Here is a 19,689-nt window from a genome sequence, read left to right on the forward strand (position 1 = left end):
CTGCTTAAGCAAAAATAAACCTTTCTTTTTGTAACCTCCCCAGTTGTGGTGTTGCTGTAAGCAAGAGAAAACAGATACATACATATGAGACTAGCTGGGGCGGACCAAGGGCTTTGCTCACGGTTCTGGAGGTGCAAGGTTCAGGGGCTGCGTCTGGTGATGGCCTTCTTGCTGGCATGGTCAAGGGGAGTGTGCATGTCTGTGTGGTCTCCCCCTTCTTAACAGCTGCCAGGATTCCAGCACAGGGGCTCCACCTTAGTGACCTTATCTAATGCTGACCACCCCGAGGCCCCGCCTCTCGACATAACTCAGATTGTAACCACCCTCTTAACACTTCCAGCACATGGGCCCTTGGGGGACACTCAAGTCATATCCAAACCCACTTCTAAAATTCTTTTTTCAACATAATTCTCAAGATCAATGTCTGCATCTCTGCTTTCTTACCCTAGCAACTGCATAGCTCTTTCAAGCCACTGCAAACTGTAGGTTCATGAGGAAGGCCACATCTTATTAATCTTTGTTTCTGGACTGAGTTTTTAAATCTTTGTTGCTCAAGTTTGTTTTTTTTTTTTTGTTTTTTTTGAATCATGATCTCCACTGCTTAGAATTAGAAGCACTAAGTTTTTTCAGCTTTTGAGTTCTGCCTAATACAGCTCCCTACGGAATCTTTGAGGAACAAATTCTTCTCACTCCATCAGGGCTTGGTGAGGCTGTGTGGCCCTGTGCTTGGCTCTCCCTTCTCCTAGTTTGACCCACAGGGTCAGCTCACCACACAGACTAGTCAAGTTCTCTATTTTCTTGGATGCTTGCAAAGTCCAGGAGTGGGCTTATGACTCAAATTGGGTCAAAGAAAATCTTCTCTAGCCACATCATCCATTTCCCCTTCCCTTGGGGTCCTGTACTTAGGGCCTATGAGATCGTGTCCCTTTATTGGTTACTGTGGATACATTTGTTGCAAAATTAAGACCAGAAAAGGAGGAGAGAAGAGCTGAGTGACCTAGAGCAGCAGAGCACACTCCACTGTGTACGTCTGTGTCTGGCACTGCCTGGAGCCAGTGCTTGGGTTCACTCCCTGTATGAGCCAAAAGTTTCTTGAAATGGTTGTATTCAATTTTTGATTCATTTTTGGTTGTGTTGCTTAAGTTAATTGAGTTGGATTTTCATCCTTGTGATAGAGAGTGCTGACACTGCCCAGTGCACTTCTGCCTCAGCCTGCTGTGTGGACGCAGTGCCTGCCTGCTCCCTCTGCTCTCCTGCAGCACAGGAGGCACCAGGTTCCAGGTCACTCTTGGTTCTTTTGTACCTTTGGGTCCTCACACTTGCTGTTCTCTCATCTGAGATCTGAGTCCTCTCTCTTACAGGGCCATGCCTCCTCTAGAAACCTCCCCTGGCCATCTTACTTAACCTATTTCCTTCAGGGAGATTCTGTAAATATCTTGGTTATTTATGCCTTTACCTGTTTATCGTCTGCATCTTCCCATTCCAACATAACTGCCTGGTTTCTGTTCTCGCGACTAAAAGGCTCAGGGGGTCACTCCAGTTAAACTGGGCTAACTGGGCTGCGCAAGATAACACACAAGAGACACAAATACCTTTTACTTTGGGGTCGCTGTGACGGCTCCTCTGACCTTAAGGGTCTGCAGGAAGAGGGAGCGAGAGCACGCGCTGACCCCTTTTATTGAGGAGAAGATATTCATATGAGGCAAGGGGTCAGGTTTCAGGGGGCTGAGTATCTTCATGATGTCCACTGTCAGCAGGTTGACTGACACCTGGGTAGGCCACACCCAAGGGCACAGTAAGAGAAGGGGACACACACAAGGTACTTCCATGGAAGATTCTATCCTAAACAGGGCAAGGGGACAGGTGAGCGTAGCTTCACCCATGGGGTTGTAGCACCCATGCACGAGACAGCGACCCTTGCACCCAAGTAGGGTGGGGAAAGCTCTGCCACATTTCTGCGACTTAGGGCCTCAGCACCAAGCAGGGGAGTGTGACTCAGTCACGTGTAAGGTTGGTCTCCCACACATAACCTTTAAGAAGGCAGGGGCTTTGGGGCACACCTGTTATCCCAGCTGCTTTGGAGACTGAGGCAGGAGGATTGCAAGTTTGAGGCCAGCCTGGGCAATTTAGAGCTTGTCTCAAACAAAACAAAATAGAAGGCAGGGACCTTGTGATACCTTTCTCGGCACTGTGTCTAATATATAACAGGTGCTCTGTAAAGAGCTCCCCTCTCCCCAGGGCAGGCCTGGGGCGATCCTAGCAATGCAGCTTGAAACCCTCAGACTAGAAGTTCCCATGGTTCCTGTTGGTTCCCAAGCCTTCTGAAGTAAACACATATCAAATATGGTATCCTGACTAATATCACATAGGTTGTCACGACAGGGACATGTAGCCATGTAGTTCAGAGGTGTGCATGTGTTCACGGGATATGTTTCCAATAGGAAGTCAGCCCTGCATCTTAGCTTAGGCTGCCTTAATGAAATGCAGGGGCTGAGTGGCTTAAATAACAGGTGTTTATTTTCTCATAGTTTGGAGGGTGGATGTCCAAGATCAAGGTTGAGTTAGGGTTTGAAGATATGAATTCCAGGAGTTACAATTCAGTCAATTGGAGTGTCTTGCCTTAATTAAGCCTCTTTTGGAGAAATATTCTCAGTATCCCAGGTGAGGGATGAATCAAATATTAGTCTAGACAAGTCAATTCCAAATGATGCAAGAAATATGGAAAAAGAATAAGTTTCAATAGTATGTATCTTTGATATTAAGCCAAATGTATAAAATGTATAAAACCTATACATAATGCTTGTTCTCACAGAATTTTAACATGGAGAATTTCTAGTCTTTTGAGGTCATAATCTAAGTACAAGCTTTACTTATTTTCCTGGTTTTAAAGACTGAATATAAGATTTCTTGCATATTTCCTGGCTATAGAGGTAGGAAATAGATGAAATCAATACTTTGATTTTGTTTTAATTGAATACATGTAAGAAGTCCCATTTTTGTTTATTTCTTTTTTAAAATATTTTTTTTAGTTGTAGATGGACACAATATCTTTATTTATTTATATGTGGTGCTGAGGATCAAACTCAGTGCCTCACACGTGCAAGTTGCTCTACCACTGAGCTATAGCCCCTGCCCCCCTTTTTATTTTTGAAAAGTCAAAATTTGATTATGTCTGTGTAGTTTTGCCTTTATCAGAATGTCATACATGTGGAATCAGACTGGCTTCCTTCACATTACATAAATGTAATGCACATTTAAGTTTCCTTCATCATTTTTCATGTCACATTTCTTTTTATCCCTGAATAATATATTCCTCAGTCTGGATGTACATACTACAACTTATTTATCGGACACCTGTTGAAGGGCATCTGTTTGTTTCCAGCTTTTGGCAATTAGGAATGAAGTTGCTATAACATCCTGGTGCAGATGTTTTGCTGTATATAGATTTTCAATTCATTTGGGTAAATGCTAAGGAGCATGATTATTGGGTATTATGTTTAATTTTCTAGAATATAGTTTAAAAAGTTGATAAACATATTTTAAACAGTGAAATGTTCACCTCAGAGGCTTAGTGGTAGAGTATTGGCCCAGCAAGAATGAGGCCCTGGGTTCCATCCCTAGTACTGCAAAAGAAAAAAGAAAAAAAAGTGACTTTCAGTCCTCAGGCATGTTGTGTTCTACACAGGACCAGTATTGGGCGGAACCCATCCTTCTCCCACCCTGGCACAGAGCTGTGCCTGCTCAGCAGAAGGGGATGTGGGTCCTCTCCCAGTTCCCATAAAGTCGTCTGTGAGTCAGGTTAGCTCTTTGCAGTCTTGAGTCCTGGCCTGCTGCCCCTTTCTTAGGACTGCTTCTCCCATTTCTTCACTTTTCTAGACAATTCATCTTCTCCAAGGCTGCTGGAATTGAGGTGGGGGGTGGGAAATTATTTGGTTTGTTTATGGCCCTCCAAATGAATTCCTTCTCTCACCTTCCCCACTCCTGAGCATGTCACTGGGCTCATCTGATAATCAAAGGCCCTCTGCCACCTATTCTGCGTCTCAGATTTTATTCTTTGGCATGCCTCAAGGTGGAAAGGCCTGTTTCTCTTGCTCTCCTACAACCTGTGAAGGTCCATGGCCACAAAAGGCTCCATTTTCCCTTGTCAAAGGAAACCTTAGGATTGTCTTTTTCCCTACTAACCTAAATATATCTGCATATTACCAGTAGGTGGCAGTGTTTCTACACTTTTCTTCCCTCCAGGCGCTCGGTGCTTGAAACAGGACTTTTGCGGAAGCAGAGTGAATACAGGAAGTTGGAATAGTGTTAAAGAGGCCCCCAAGACACGCTTTACCCTGGACTTTTTAGTTTTGTTCATTAAGAAGAGATAATCCTTTACTTTTATATTTTTTATTCTATTTTGAAACAATATCAAATTTATATAAAATTTGCAATTGCAAAGAATCTTAGCTTTTCCAGAATCATTTGGTAATAAGTTGCTCATGTGATACCTCATTACCACCAATTACTTTATTCGTATTTCCAGCAGACAAGGACATTCTCCTACATAGCCACCGTGCAGCCATTAAAATCAGGTAATTAATGTTGATATTAATTACCATCCTACAACCTTGTATACCATTCAAACTTCACCATTGTCCCAATAATGTTATTCATAGTAGAAGAATCTAGTCCAGAACCTTCCACTGGGTTTAGTTATCATGTTCTGCTATCCTTTAAGTTGGACATGTCCCTGGCTCTACTTGTCTCCCATGACCTTGATACTTCTGAGATTACATGTAATTCTCATTTTGTAGACCTCCTCCATTTGGGATTGTCCAAGTTGCCTTATATTGGAGTAAAGTCATACATGCTGGGAAGGTGTATCTGGTGGCAAGATTTCAATTTGTCTCATTACTGGTAATGTTAATTTTGGTCACCTGATCACAGTGGTATCTGCCAAACTTCTCCATTATAAAGGTATTCTTTTACTCCTTTGTAACTGGTAAGACTTTAGTGAGGAGGTATTTTGAGACTATGTAAATATCATGTTTATCATCAAATTTTCAAATTATTCATTCCATATTAGAATGGACTGATGAATTGCTATTTTATATAATGGGTGTATGAGTCAGATTTTCATCTCTATAAGGGAAAACCTGACACAGGCTTCTTATGAAGAAAAAGAGGTTTATTTTGCTCACAGTTTTGGAGACTGGAAGTTCAAACCACCTGGCTGCATGGCCTCATGGAAGATGGCAATGATGGGAGTGCACAGTGGTCACATTTTGATATGAGAAGCAGACAGAGCGTGGTGGCACCAGGCTTGGGCTTTTCTAGCAACCAATTTTTGCAAGAACTCATTCCAAGGGACTTGTATTCCCTTCTGAGGGCACAACCCCATGACCTAAGGAACTCCCCTAAGCCCTCTTCTGGAAGTTCCCACCACCTCCCAGTGTGGCCATCCCGAGGACCCAGCTTGGCTAAACCATACCCACACATAGCCATGGGTTATTATTCTGATGCTCCCATAGTTTTGAATTTAATCAGTGAGAACCACTTCAAGGTGTCATCTATGTCCTTTTGATGTGACCCATTACTAGTTTCTGGCACAGGTTTAAAGGTCACATTGTATCCCTCTGCCCCCAGATCAGTCATTTCTCCTCAGAACCTTGGGTGCTTGTAGTGTACAATGGTATTTAGAAACCAAGAGGTGGGTGCCAGGTGAGCGCTTTGCTTCTGAGTGTCATGAACAGACCTAAGGAATATGTGTGTGAGAGAGAGAGAGAGAGAGAGAGTGTGTGTGTGTGTGTGTGTATGAGTGAGTGAGTGTGTGTGTGTGTGATCTACATACACGTTTTTCAGACAATCATAGTTATATTTACTTCTGTATCTACATATATTGAAAACCATGAGTTCATGCCAGGGTGGACTACACAGAATTAATGGGACCCAGTGCAAAATGAAATTTTGTTGTCCCTTAGTTCAAAAAGCAGGAGAAGGTATTGTTTCAGGCACTCAAATAAAAAGCTCTTCCCTATTTTCTACAGTCTCTTTCAACTTGTCACAGTGGTTTTCATTTATGTAATGCCATTCTAAAATGAAAATAATTAAATGTTCAAGGCCCCTGAATCTGGGAGGCAAGGTGCTGTGCGATGCCTATTCCCATTAGTTGTCCTGTTCTCTTTCTTACTCTCCAGCAGGTGAGAGCTCTTGGTTCACAGTCTTTTCCCAAATCCTTGGTTCCTTCTTACGGGGGTTACCTAGATGCCACTCTGTGTTCAGACACCATGGGGAGGACCCGAGGTGGTGCAGGAAAACTGGCAGCTGTCAGTCCTGAAGGACGGCATCTGTCCTGGTGGCTCCACATCAGGAGTTTCCTGTAAGGTGCTCAGACCTGTGCAGGTTGCAATTCCTGCATTTGAGCCTTTTGCTCTTGGGAAGAGCCTTCCCCGGGAACGTCCTCTCATGCCCTACGTTTCTGAGTAATGGTGCACCCCAGGCTGAGCTGACTGCTTCCTCTGTTTCTCTCCTGGTTCTGGACTTCCTACTCCTCAGTGGCCTAATACACGAGGCTTCAATCTGCTGCAGGCTGGGAAGGGGGTCCTCATTCACCTTTGTGTCTGCTCTTTGATGTCTAGAACCCCAGTTTTCAGGCTCTGCCTAAACCTTTGTCACTTCATTTTGTAAAGTAGCAGTTTGCCACAGCTACTCCATTTTGAGGTGAAGTGCCAAGGTGGACAGACTCAGTACCTTGTTTGTACAAGTAAATGATCACCATCTGCCTGGCACAACCACAAGGCATGAACTGACAGGTGAATTAATAGTGCTAATAAGAATGACCATCATGAGGGGCTGGGGTTGTGGCTCACTGGTCGAGTGTTTGCCTCACATGTGTGAGGCACTGGATTCAATTCTCAGCACCACATATAAATAAATGAATAAAATCAAGGTCCATCGACACTAAAAAATATGTTTATTTTTTTTTAAAGAATGACCATCATGAACTTACTGAACTAATCAGTAAGTAAGTAATCCCATGGGATGCATGGGAGTATCAAGCTCATATCAGAAAAACCACAGACTTACAGAACACACCAAACCAGTGCATGATGCAAGCCCTTCACTGGAGACCCATCAAAGGGCACAGCCTGAGACTGGACACAGTGGTACCCTGATTCCATCACCTGCTCATTGGTCACAGCCTTGCCTGGGAAAATCACCAAGTGACAAATCTCTATCCCTGGGCTTCAGCAGAGTACAGTTTCTCCTGCTTGTGATGACCATGCAAGGCCCACTCCAAGTTGTGAAACCGCCATCCATCCGGACCTTGGCCTAGAATAATTCCCTGTGCTTTGACAGCTCTGAACAAGTTAATCTTATCTTACCACCTGCAGTGACTCTTGGCATCTGCTCTCTGCCTTTGCTCTCAGGTGACCCTCCTGAACTCCTGTAGCTGCCTTAGTCCTTTCTTATGTGACTTGATAGTTACAGACTTTAGAAATTATGATTGAACAAAAGGACCTGCAATTGCCCGGCATTGACTGCCAGGCGACCCAGAAGTATATAGTGAACTGCCACTTTTGAAAGTGGTGTGGCCTGTGAATTTCTTGTTATCCCAGAGCTGGACACCTAGAGCAGTCAAGTTAAAATGAATGACAACTTCGCAGCTCTTCCCTTGAGCTGTTTTCCTCTTACACGTTAATGTAGCATGTTCCTCAGTTTATAAGGCATGTATTTTAGTTGTTGAAAATGGAACAGAAAACATTATCCCATGTGCTGATGACATGGCTTTTATCACCAAGAAACCTGCAGGAAGTGTCACATAAGACAGTCTCTTCCAAGCCCAACTGCCACTTTATAGGCTTATTTGCTAAGCATTCTGTATGGTCAAGTCAATTATTTCTTTGTTTATTTATTTATTGTACTAGGATTTGAACCCAGAGGTGCTTTATCACCGAGCCATGTCCCTAGCCCTTTTTATTTTTATTTAAGATGGATCTCACTAAGTTATTTAAGGCTTTGCTAAATTGCTGAGGCTGGTCTTGAACTTGGGAGCCTCCTGCCTCAGCCTCTGGAGCCACAGGGATTATGGGTGTGTATCACTGCTCCTCACAGGTCAATTTATTTAAGTTTTTTGAAAGTTAAAATGTTTAAAGATATTTCTGGCTCTTGACTAAAAAAAATTAAAGGATTATAAACAGCATTTGGTAAGATTCATTGAAAAACAGTAGCCTGGTAAGAATTCTGGTATCCTTAATGGCCTGCAACTTGGACTCAAGAGTCTGCTATGGCTTGGATGTGAGGTGTCCCCCCAAAGCTCCTGTGTGAGACAATGCAAGAAAGCTTAGAGGTGAAATGATTGGCTTATGAGAGCCTTAAGCAGTGAGTTAATCCCCCTGATAGGGATTAACTGGGTGGTGACTGTGCACACAGGTAGGGTGTGGCTGGAGGAGGTGGGTCACCCTGCATTTGGAGTTAATAAACCAAGACCTCTGAAACTGTGAGCCTCGAGCAAACTTTTCTTCCTCTAAAATTGTTTTTTATCATATTGTTTGGTCACAGCAGTGAAAAAGCTGACTGAAACAGGGTCCATCTGTCAGTGTTGCAGGGGACCAAGAACTGTCCCCTGGACCGACAGGTGGGTTGCACCTGAGTGAAGGCCACACTGTGGCTTCCTCTACAAGCCCTGGATGAGGCCCTCCTGCAACGGCGATGTATAATTTCACTCTTGATAATTGTCAGAGAAAACCCCAAACTCTCTGCTGATCAATATTTATGAAAATCTAGAAGTAATACTTATAGAAGCTTAACTAGAGCGTGACCACTCAGTACGAGCCCTTCCTCACGTGACAGGTTTTGCCTTCTGGCCAACATAATTTGCTCTTCCTCCTCTTGGTTATCATCGTCATGAAGACCATTATGATAAAGATGATGCCCTCAATATGTCCTCTAGATTTTTCTGGCTGCTCTAAAAACCATTCTTGGACTAGGCAGCCCACGGTCCTGCCCAGGTGCAGCCAGCTAGGATGGTCTTTTGTTGACCTCCAGTTCCTGAGCAGCTGAGGAGTAAGAGGAGTGGTCAAGAGCTTGGGCTGGAGACCGATGTTCCTGATTGAAATCCTGCTCTGATCCTGGCTCTTCCTGGCACCTACGCATCCACCGGCAGCTTCCCGACCTTGCCAAGACTCTGTTTCCCCATATGTAACTCTGGGTGAGAATACCAACCCCAGCTCGGGTCAAGGTTAGGCAAACTATTTGTGGATAGCACTTAGCACAGTGTCTTGTTCATAGTAAGTCCTCCAGACATTAAAAACAAAACAAAACAAAAAAACTACTTTAAAGCAAATACAAAGTGTCTGAATCCAGTAGGTACCAGATGGTGGGGAGGCAGTAAGCATAATAAATAGCCAATAGTTTACTATGTTAGACGGTAACGACGCCATGGAAATAGAAGGGTGCATGGCAGCCTCCCGGGAGGGTGCGCTTGGGTGAGCACTTGCAGAAGAGGGGTGAGAGCCACATATCTAAGGAGGAGCAGCCCCACCAACGCCTTCACTTGAAATGAGCTTTGTGTGCTCTCAGAAGATCCAGGTGACCTGCATAGCTGGACAGCAGAGGGCTGGCAGTTGGTGGTGAGATTGGGCAGGGAAGCGGGAGGCAGCTCACCCAGGCCTTGCTGGCCTCTGGAGGGACATTGGCATTTGCTCTCATTGAGATGGGAGTGGCTATAGTATGGATATGATTTGAGGGTGTCCCCCAGGGTTCCTGTGTTGGTAGCACAGTCCTCCCTGCAGCAATCTGGGATGTCATGGGTGACCTTCAAGAGGTGGGGCGCTGATGAGGAAGGAATTGATGTGGTTCTGATGGGAGTTTTTGTAAGAGCAAGCCTGGTCCCTCCCTGTCGCCCTGGCTTCCTGTCTCACCAGGGCTTTCTCCATTCTCTTCTGCACACATTCCCATCACGATGCCATCTGCCTCGAGGTTCTACCAGAGCCAGGCCAACACTGGTGCCATCCCTGGAACCTCTGGAACCATGACTTAACTAAACCTCTCTGCTTTGCTTTGTTTTTTTCTTGGTAGCAGGGATTGACTCAGGGGTGCTCTACCACTGAGCATCATCCTCAGATGTTTTTATTTTATTTTTGTGACAGGGTCTCATTAAGTGCCCAGCTTTCCTCAAATTTGGAATCCTCCTGCCTCAGCCTCCTGAGTAGCTGGGATTATAGGTGTGCACCATGGTGACTGGTCTAAACCTCTTTCTTTAAAAGGTATTAGGTTTTTCATTTTGATAATGAAAGGTGAATACAGGTGCCCCTGGAGTGGTGTGAACAATAAAAGCATTTTTCAACTTGTGTGTCATCGTTTTCTTCCTTTTAACCTTGCCTCCTCTCTCCCTTCCTCCCCTCTGTGGCACACGCTCTTCTTCTTTTCCCCCCTCTCTCCGTTCTCTCTCTCTCCCTTCCTTTTTTCTTTCCCCTTCATCTTCCTCCTTTTGGGAGATCAACAGGAAAGTTTTCTCTCAGATCACAATGTGAGGTGAGCCATGTTCCTCAGAGCTGGTTGGTTTACAGAGAAGATTATGAAAACTAAGACCTCTGGGATTTCCAAAGTCGTGTTCATTGATGGCAGCCAGAAAGCTGGTCTAGACAACTTTAGATCCTCCAGGGCCCACTTCTGCACTAGAATATGAGGTTGATGAGACCTGGCTTGGTCAACTGTAAGCTTTCTCAAAGCACCAGATGACCTCAGAGCGCTTCCCAGTTAGTTCTCACGGTCCTGGTTACTTGCTTGTTTGGTTAACAGCTATTTCCTCCACTTGGCGATAAGATCCTTGAAGGCAGAGGCCACGTCTTGATTGTAAATCAGCGTAGTGGCTGGAGCTCCTGCTGCAGTGCCCTGCACACTGAAGTGAATGCATGCATTGACTTGGTGTCACTATTTCTATTTTCTTTACTATCACAATGCCAGAGCTGCATATTATAAAGCCTCTATTTAGAAGGCCATAGGCATTTACATTATTGGATCACAATCTGTCTATTTAAGAACATGCTGTAAGAATGCATTTTGTTGGGCTGGGGGTGCAGCTCAGTGGAAGAGCACTTGCTCAGCCTCTGTGAGGCTTGCCTAGCCCTGGGTTTGATCCTCAGCACCACATGAAAATATATTAATTAAATAAAGATATTGTGTCCATCTACAACTAGAGAAAAGTTTTTAAATTAAAAAAAGAATGCATTTTGTTCTGGGTGCAGTGGCGCATTCCTGTTAATCCCAGTGACCTGGGAGGCTGAGGCAGGGGGATTGAGAGTTCAAAGCCAGCCTCAGCAACTTAGCAAGGCCCTACACAACTCAGTGAGACCCTGTCTCTAAATAAAATACAAAAAGGGATGGGAATATGGCTCAGCGGTCTAGTGTTCCTAGGTTCAATCCCCAGTACCCCTCCCCCTTAAAAAAAGGGCATTGTTTTGCTAGCAAGACATGGGTCATGACGCTCAGTTTCTATCATGATAGGACACTTGTTTGAAATGTTTCCATTCTGCCAATTTGTTGAAAATACTGCAGAGGAATGGTAAAATTCAATAAGAAAACCCGTGTGTGTGTGTGTGTGTGTGTGTGTGTGTGTGAAAGAGAGAGAGAGAGAATTCAGAAGACTCAATTCATTTTTTTAACCTTAAATGACTAATACATTTAATGGGAATATATAAAAATATAAACATGTATAAAGTCCCTCTTATATGACTGTAAAGTAAAATTAACGTATTATGTAGTACACCCAAATTATGGAACTGATGTAATTAAAATTAGCATCATCAGGGAAACCCACCTACTCAGGTGGCACTCTTGCATCTGCCCCTCCTCCCTCTTGTCTTCCTCGGCTCGCCTCTGCCCTGTCCCTTGAGGCAATGCCATTCTAGCACTTTGCTTCAGTCAGATAGTGCAAAGATTATACGCCTGCAGTCTGCAAGGCAGTTTAACTGTGCTGGGTTCAAAACTATACTTCCACATGCACACTCACGTTTATAGTAGCACAATGCACAATAGTCAAACTAGGGGACCAGCCCGGGTGTCCATCAGAGGGTGAATGGATAAGTAGAATGTGGTGTATATACACAATGGGGTTTTATTCAGCCCTAAAAAAAATAAAATTAAAAATAAAATTTCATTTGTAGGAAAATGGAGGGAACTTGAGACCATTATGTTTAGCTAAATAAGCCAAACTCCGAAGGTGAAGTGTCGCATGTTTTCTCTCACATGTGGAAACTGGAAGGAAAAAGGAAAAGAAAGGTGGAGGGGAGGATCTCAGACAATCAGGTGGAGGTCAGCAGACAGAGGAGAGGAACCCGGGGTGGGAGGAAGGGAGGAAGTGGGGAAGGGCTGGGGAAATCCTATTGTCATGCGGTGTGCATGGAGAAGTGTGTGACCAACCCCACCATCACGCACAACTATGATGCCCCAATAAAAAATGTGGAAAGGAGGGGAAAAAAGCAAAGACTAGCTGAAAATTAAAACAAAAATTTCAGGGGGATTATAGATGAAAGTATAAAATATAAGCAAAAAAGTTTCTAAAAAATAACATTAAAGAATATTTTCATGGTAGAAATAAATCCTTCATCTAGTAACTCCACTTCTGAAACTGTAAGTGATGTCAGCTATTGGTTAAGTAACGCACAAGCGTGACCACAGATGACAGTTTCCCATCCTGTGACACACATAGGCACCCAGGCTGCCCAGGGAGGGCGCACATCAAAAACTTTAGATGAATACTGAAATGGAAACAATGAGAATTTAATAGTGTGGGTAGAAAAGTTGACAGTCTCCAAAAATATACCAGAGGACTGTAGCTTAAGATGGTTACACAATCAGCAATTTAGTGAGGCCCTAAGCAACTTAGCAAGACCCAGTCTCAAAATAAAAAATAAAAACGGCTGGGGATGTGTCTCAGTGGTTAAGTACCCCTGGGTTCAATCCCTGGGGGTGAGAGGAGATGATTATACTAAATATTACCTGCTGCCTATTTATTCAGTCCCAAATAATCAAGCTGGGCTGGGTACGGTGACACGTGTCTGTAATCCCAGCAATTTGGGAGTCTGAGCCAGGAGGATCAAAAGTTTGAGATCAGTCTCAGCAATTTAGGAAGGCCCTAAGCAACTTAGTGAGACCCTGTCTCAAAATAAAAAAGGCTGGGGATATAGCTCAGTGGTTAAGCAACCCTAAGTTCAATCCCCAGTACCAAAACCAAAAAATAATAAAACAACAAAAAACCTCAACAAACAGACAAAAACCCAAATAATCAACTTGGCAATTTATTATGCATGTGCTGTTATATGGAGTGTGTGTGTGTGTGTGTGTGTGTGTGTGTGTGTATGTATGCCCAATAGAGAGAGGAGAGAAAGAGGTGTAATTCTTTAAATATGATTGTTTAAATTGATTCTCACATTCTTACATTTGGATAGACAATTTCTTGTTGAGATTTTTGAGGAAAATCAGAAAGTGTGTTAGCCTCTGGTTATTTTCAAAATTTTCAACACTGAGTGAAATTCTTGAGATGAAAGCTTCTATGTAGTTCTAGTAAATAAACACAGTAATTTGAAAGTGCATGCCTTGGGAAAATGCCAAGACTGTTGCTTTTTATTTTCCACTCAAGTCAAATATTTCAAAATTTTGTTTGGAGATGATGTTTACCATATTGTTTTATTCTGGACTATTCATTAGGTAGTTTATCTGAAACTTACTGGTGTTTATTTAGATTATAATAAACAGGTTAATTATTTGTTTTTAGTCTTTCATAACTGTCAGGAGAGAGACTTCAATTAAAATGCTGTTACTTTTTCCCTTGACTTTACACAAACATTTTTTGTAGCATTCTGCAATTTCTTAAAAAATAAAGTATAAATTTACTACTTCCATGGAATGTACATATCTTAAATTTGAGGTTTTGTACTCTAACATCTTTGAAAATTTGAGATAAATGAATCTTTCAAAATTAGATTTTGAAATTAGTGTGGAATCTATGTCTTAAAAATATATTGGAGCCTGAATATTTAGGTACATTTTAAGAAAACAGTACAGGAACTTCAAATTCAATTTCATGTTTTCTTTCCTGGTTCTATTGCAGGGAGTGGTTTACAGATAAAATATGTTTGCATTTCATTGGTAAGATACACAAATGTCACGATTTAGTTTTTACAAATTTAATTCTGACTTTGATAAAGAGAAAAAGTGAGTTAGATTCAGGGATGAAAACTTTAACATGTGAAATTTTATTTCATGTTCCAAATCCGTGTCTATTTGGAGATACCCACTGTTATCTATGGCTTTTAGTCTTCAACCAGAATCTTGGCATGGTGTCAACCTGGCTGTACTGTAGCCTAGAAAATAGACATGTTTGCTCAGGTGGGATGTTGGCCAAAGAGAAATCCTTGGTGACATGGATGTCACCACAAGTTTTACTTGCATTTCATTAGCGTCCTGTTACCTAGGTACCATAATCTTACCTACAGAGAAAATTAATGTTTAGGGGGGAATATGTATTTGTATGTTTGTGTGAGTTTATGTACTTGCAATGATACAATATTTACTGTACCCATTATTAATTTCATCATTGTTGAAACCTAGTGGATTACACAAATACAAACAAAAAATCCCATGTTAGAAGTTTTAGTTCTCATTTTTCCAAGTGTGTTCACATGGGTATACAGATTAGAGCTCACACTCAGTTGAATATTCAGTGAGATTGAAGGTTGAGCTAAATTGAGGGTACGTTGATTAGGGTGTTTTATTGCAAAGAAGAAGAATCCCAACTTAGACCAGCTTCACTACTGAGAAGATTGAGAGGCTCCAGTAGCAGCAATCCAGGGACATGGCAAATGCCAGGGATGTTTGGTGCGGTGGCTCTTGTGGTCTCTGAGGATCCAGGAATCTCTAGTCTGTCTGTTCTGAGGTCTGTAGTACCAAAGGCCCATTTTCTGCGTAGTCCTGGTTGGGTTGCAAGTGGGTCAGGGCCTCCTGATTCTCCGGTTACATCCACCAGGTTGTGTCTCGAGGTCTCTGAAGAGCAGTTTTAGTCTGTTTTCTGTTGCTGTGATGGAATACCTGAGTGATTCATAAAGAACAGAGGTTTGGGGCTGGGGCTGTAGCTCAGTGGCAGAGCGCATGCCTAGCATGTGTGAGGCACTGGTTCGATCCTCAGCACTACATAAAAAGTAAATTAATAAACAAAGATATTGTGTATCCCTCTACAACTAAAAACAAAAACAAAAACAAAACAACAACAAAAAAACGGTTTATTTTGGCTGATGGTTCTGGAGTTTAGGAAGTTCCAGACACAGTGCCTGCATCTTCTTAGCTTCTAGGAGGGCTGAGCACTGCTTCATAACGTGGTGGAATTCAGAAGGAGAAGCAGGCTTGAAAAGAGAGAAAAGGTGACCTGAATTCCTGCAGTAGCCATCTGAATCCCTTGAGAAAGGCATTTACTTATTCATGAGGGCTTTGCCACCAAGATCAAACACCTCCTGCTAATTCCTTCCTCCTGACACTGCTGCACTGGGACCAAGCCTCAACAAGAGCTTTGCTGGGGACAAACCATGTTCAAATCATAGCAAGCAGAAACCCAGAAACCCAAACTTCTTCACTGCATGATCTGGGCTGAGTCACATGCCTGTTTCTGAATGAGTCTGTTCTCTGATTGGCTTAAACCTGGTTTCCTGAACCCGTCTCGGCTAAGAGGGTCAGATCACAGCAGCTTTGTGCAGACCAGTTAGGGTTCACCCCTAGAGGTGGTGTCAATCCCTCAAGCCATGCTATGGCAAAGGAATGGGGAGAACCACAGGGTTTTCTATATGACGGGGAAGGAAAGAAGATACAATTCTCCTCCTCGGCAAAAGGTACAAACTCAATCCAAGACTTGGACTTTCTTTTCTGAAGGTGAGACAAGGATTGGGCAGATTTGTGAAAAACCTCATCTCATGGGCTGGATTTAGAGACTAAGAGCTTTGTAATGTTTTGAACAACCAATTAAAAAAAAAAAATAGAGACTGGAGGAATTGGAGTCGAGGGTGAGAAATGTCCCAGAAAGTGCTGGGGAAGGAAAATATCGAAGCCCAAGACATCTGAGATAGGAAGCCTGGAGAAGAGAGGTTTCCATGTTAGGAAACCTAGGATTCCAAGGATCAGGGAGATCTAGTGTGGAGTTGGTGGGAGATGCAGGAGTTGTGGGAGAAGGAGAAATCGGCAGGACATGATGGTGGAGTTGGTGCTATCTTCCCACTGAGCCCTAGAATGAGCTCCAGAGTGGTGCTGAAGACACTGGTGGGGGTTATGCAGCCCCAACTGTAAAAAGAAAATGGCAGGCAAAAGCATGACTGAACCAAAAATAGGTGGCATAACAGGGGGATTCGTCTGACCTGAATACTCTGATTAAATAAGAGGCAGTGAAGAAACTCAGCTAATAGGGTAGGCTAACGTGAATATCATATGTGCTCCAGGCTGAATGAGTATCCTGCTGCAGGATTTCATTTCATTTCAGAATGGCCCCCAAAGCCAAAACCAAAACACAGGGCTATGTATGCCCAGTGAGGAGTAGACGGCACATGTGGGGCTTGCAGAGGGAGTGGTCCCTAATCAGGTCTGCGTGGCTCATTGTCCACCTCCAGGCTGGACCGCAGTTGAGGAGCAAGTGATGATGAGGAGGCGATTCGGGGAAGAGCTGCATATGGACTCCTCCCTTGGGGAAGGCGGGGATAAGGCCTCTTAACCTCAAAGAGGGGTAGATTATTTTTTCTAGGGCTGCTTTGACAATATATCAAAATTGGGGGCTTAAAGCAACAGAGATTCATTGTTTCATTGCTCTAGAGCATAGGCGTCCAGCCAAGGACTGAGTCCTTTGTTATTCTTCAAGGGAGGGTTTCTCCTCACCTTTCCATACCTTCTGATGGTATCCAGGAATTTTTGATGTTCCCTGCCTTATAGGTGCACCACTCCAATCTCTGCCTCTGTATTCTCCCTGTGTGTCTGTGTTGCCTCTTCTCTTTTTATAAGGATATCTATAAATAAGACTGGATTTAGGATCTGTTTCCAATCCAGTACGACCTCATCTTAATCTGATTATCTCTGAAAAGACCCTATTTCCAATACATTCACAGGTATTGAGGTTAGGACTTGAACATAATTCTGGGGGGCATGCAATTTAACCCACAAAAGAGGCTTCAAAAAGACCATTTGGAGAATTTACTTTGCACTCCTGGAGTTTGGGGGAATTTGATGAAATGTCTAGTTGGGAGGGCTAGGGTTGTAGTACAGTGGTAGAGCGCTTGCCTAGCCTGTGTGGGGCACTGGGTTTGATCCTCAGCACTCAGCACAGCACAAAAATAACTAATTAAAATTAAAGGTCGATTGACAACTATATATATATATATATATATATATATATTTCATCACTCTAAAATCTTCCTGTTTCACCTTTTCAACACCTCTTCCCTCCACCTCAACCTGGAAACCACTGATTTTTTTTGCTCTCTCCAAAGATTTATTGTTTCCACAATGTTATATGGTTGGAATCATACAAGATTCCAACTATTTTTTTCATTGGCTTCTTTCTTTCTTTATTTTTTTGTACCAGGGATTGAACTCAGGGGCCCTCAACCATTGAGCCACATCCCCAGCCCTATTTGTATTTTTTAATTTTAGACACAGGGTCTCACTGAATTGTTTAGTGCCTCACCATTGCTGAGGCTGGCTTTGAACTTGAGATCCTCCTGTCTCGGCCTCCTGAGCCATTGGGATTATAGGCGTGTACCACGGTGCTCAGCCAGATTGGCTTCTTTCACTTTGATATGTACATCTAAGGTTCTTTCATGTCTTGTTGTGACTTGACAACTCATATTCTTTTTTTTTTTAAATTAAAGCTTTGTGTATACATACAGTATATACAGTAGTTGGGTTCATCCTGATGAACTCACATATGCATAGAATTTGATTTCAGTTCATTATCTTCCCTTTTCCTTCCATCTTCCTTCCCCTTTCCCATTCTCCTTCCTCTACTGTTAGAGTCTGTAAACAAGTCAGGATGGCGCCTGGCAAAAGTTAGAGTCTGTAAACAAGCCTGGATGGCGCCTGGCAAAATGCCAGAGGGAGTGGTTTGTGAAGTAACGCCAGCGAGCCATTAAGTGTGGAGATTTCTGATTGGTTGACTGATGTATCTAGTTTATGCTAATTAGATAAGCTGTGTGGAATGTATAAATACTGCTCCTGTCCTGCAATAAACGGCTCCCACTCCTGCTGTATCAATCTACACAAGTTGCTCGTCACCCCCCCACCCCCACCCCCACCCCCCCGGTTATTTTGCCCCCCCCAGCCATCCGGACTGCGGTACTCTACCAGACTTCCTTTAGCTCAGTTACTTATTTATATTTGAATGGCTCTTTTTACTTATACATAAGGGTGATATTCCCTTTGCTATATTTGTATGTGCACATAACATGAGGTTAAAGAGAGAGAGAGAGAGAGAGAGAGAGAGAGAGAGAGAGAGAGAGAAGAGAGAGAATTTTTTTTAAATATTTTTAATTTTTGGTGGGCACAACATCTTTATTTTATTTTTATGTGGTGCTGAGGATCGAATCCTGTGCCCCGCGCATGCCAGGCGAGCACGTTACCGCTTGAGCCACATCCCCAGCTCATTACATGAGTTTTTGAGAGTTCATTCTGCATTGTCTCCTCGTATACATCCCTTCACTCTGTCTCTTGGTGTCCTTCTACATTATTGATCCTCCCTTTTTCTTTATGAAATCCTATCTTCCCTCCCTTTCCTTTCCTCTGCTCTGGCTTCTGCACATGAGAGAGTTCGGTTTATTTCACGTAGCGCGATGTTCTCCATTTCCATCCACTTACTGGCAAATGCCATAATTACATTCTTTTTTAAGCCTGAGTAGAACGCACTGTATATATACCACAGTTTCTTAATTCACTCATCTATTGATGGGCACCTGGGTTAATTCCATAATTTGACTATAAACATTGAAGTGGCTGTATCACGATACTGTGCTGATTTGAGATCTTCTGGGGAAAGGAGTGGGACAGCTGGGTCATATGGTTGTTCCAACCCTAGTGATTTGTAGAATCTCCAACTGACAGCTCAAATCTTTTCAGCACTGAATACCCCATTGTCTGGGGGTTACCCAGTTTGTTTGCTGTCACCTGCTGAAAGATGCCGTGGTTGCTTCCTGTCTGGGGTGATTAAGAGCAAAGCAGTCATCAAGTGTAGCCTTTTGTCCTGACAGGAGTTCTTTTTTTTTTTTTGGTACTGGGGATTGAACTCAGGGCACTCGACCACAGAGCCACATCCCCAGCCCTATTTTGTATTTTATTTAGAGACAGGGTCTCACTGAGTAGCTTAGTGCCTTGCCATTGCTGAGGCTGGCTTGAACTCGAGATCCTCCTGTCTCAGCCTCCCTAGCTGCTGGGATTACAGGCCTGTGCCATGGCGCCCGGCTCTGCCATGAGTTTGTAAACCAGCTAGGTGAGTGCCCGAGAGCTCGGCTGTTGGATGGTATGGTAACACTAGGTTCAGTTTTGAATCTATGTTTTCTGCATTTGCTCTTGGCACGTCCCGTTTAACCTTTTACTAGCCTTTCTGTAGTTTTTGTTATTAACAAATCCTAGCGTGGTGGGGTCACAGGATGCTGGTGACAAGGCAGGAGCAACAGGAGAAAGAAA

Source organism: Marmota flaviventris, chromosome 6 (assembly GCF_047511675.1).
Source record: "Marmota flaviventris isolate mMarFla1 chromosome 6, mMarFla1.hap1, whole genome shotgun sequence".
Classification (NCBI taxonomy): domain Eukaryota; kingdom Metazoa; phylum Chordata; class Mammalia; order Rodentia; family Sciuridae; genus Marmota; species Marmota flaviventris.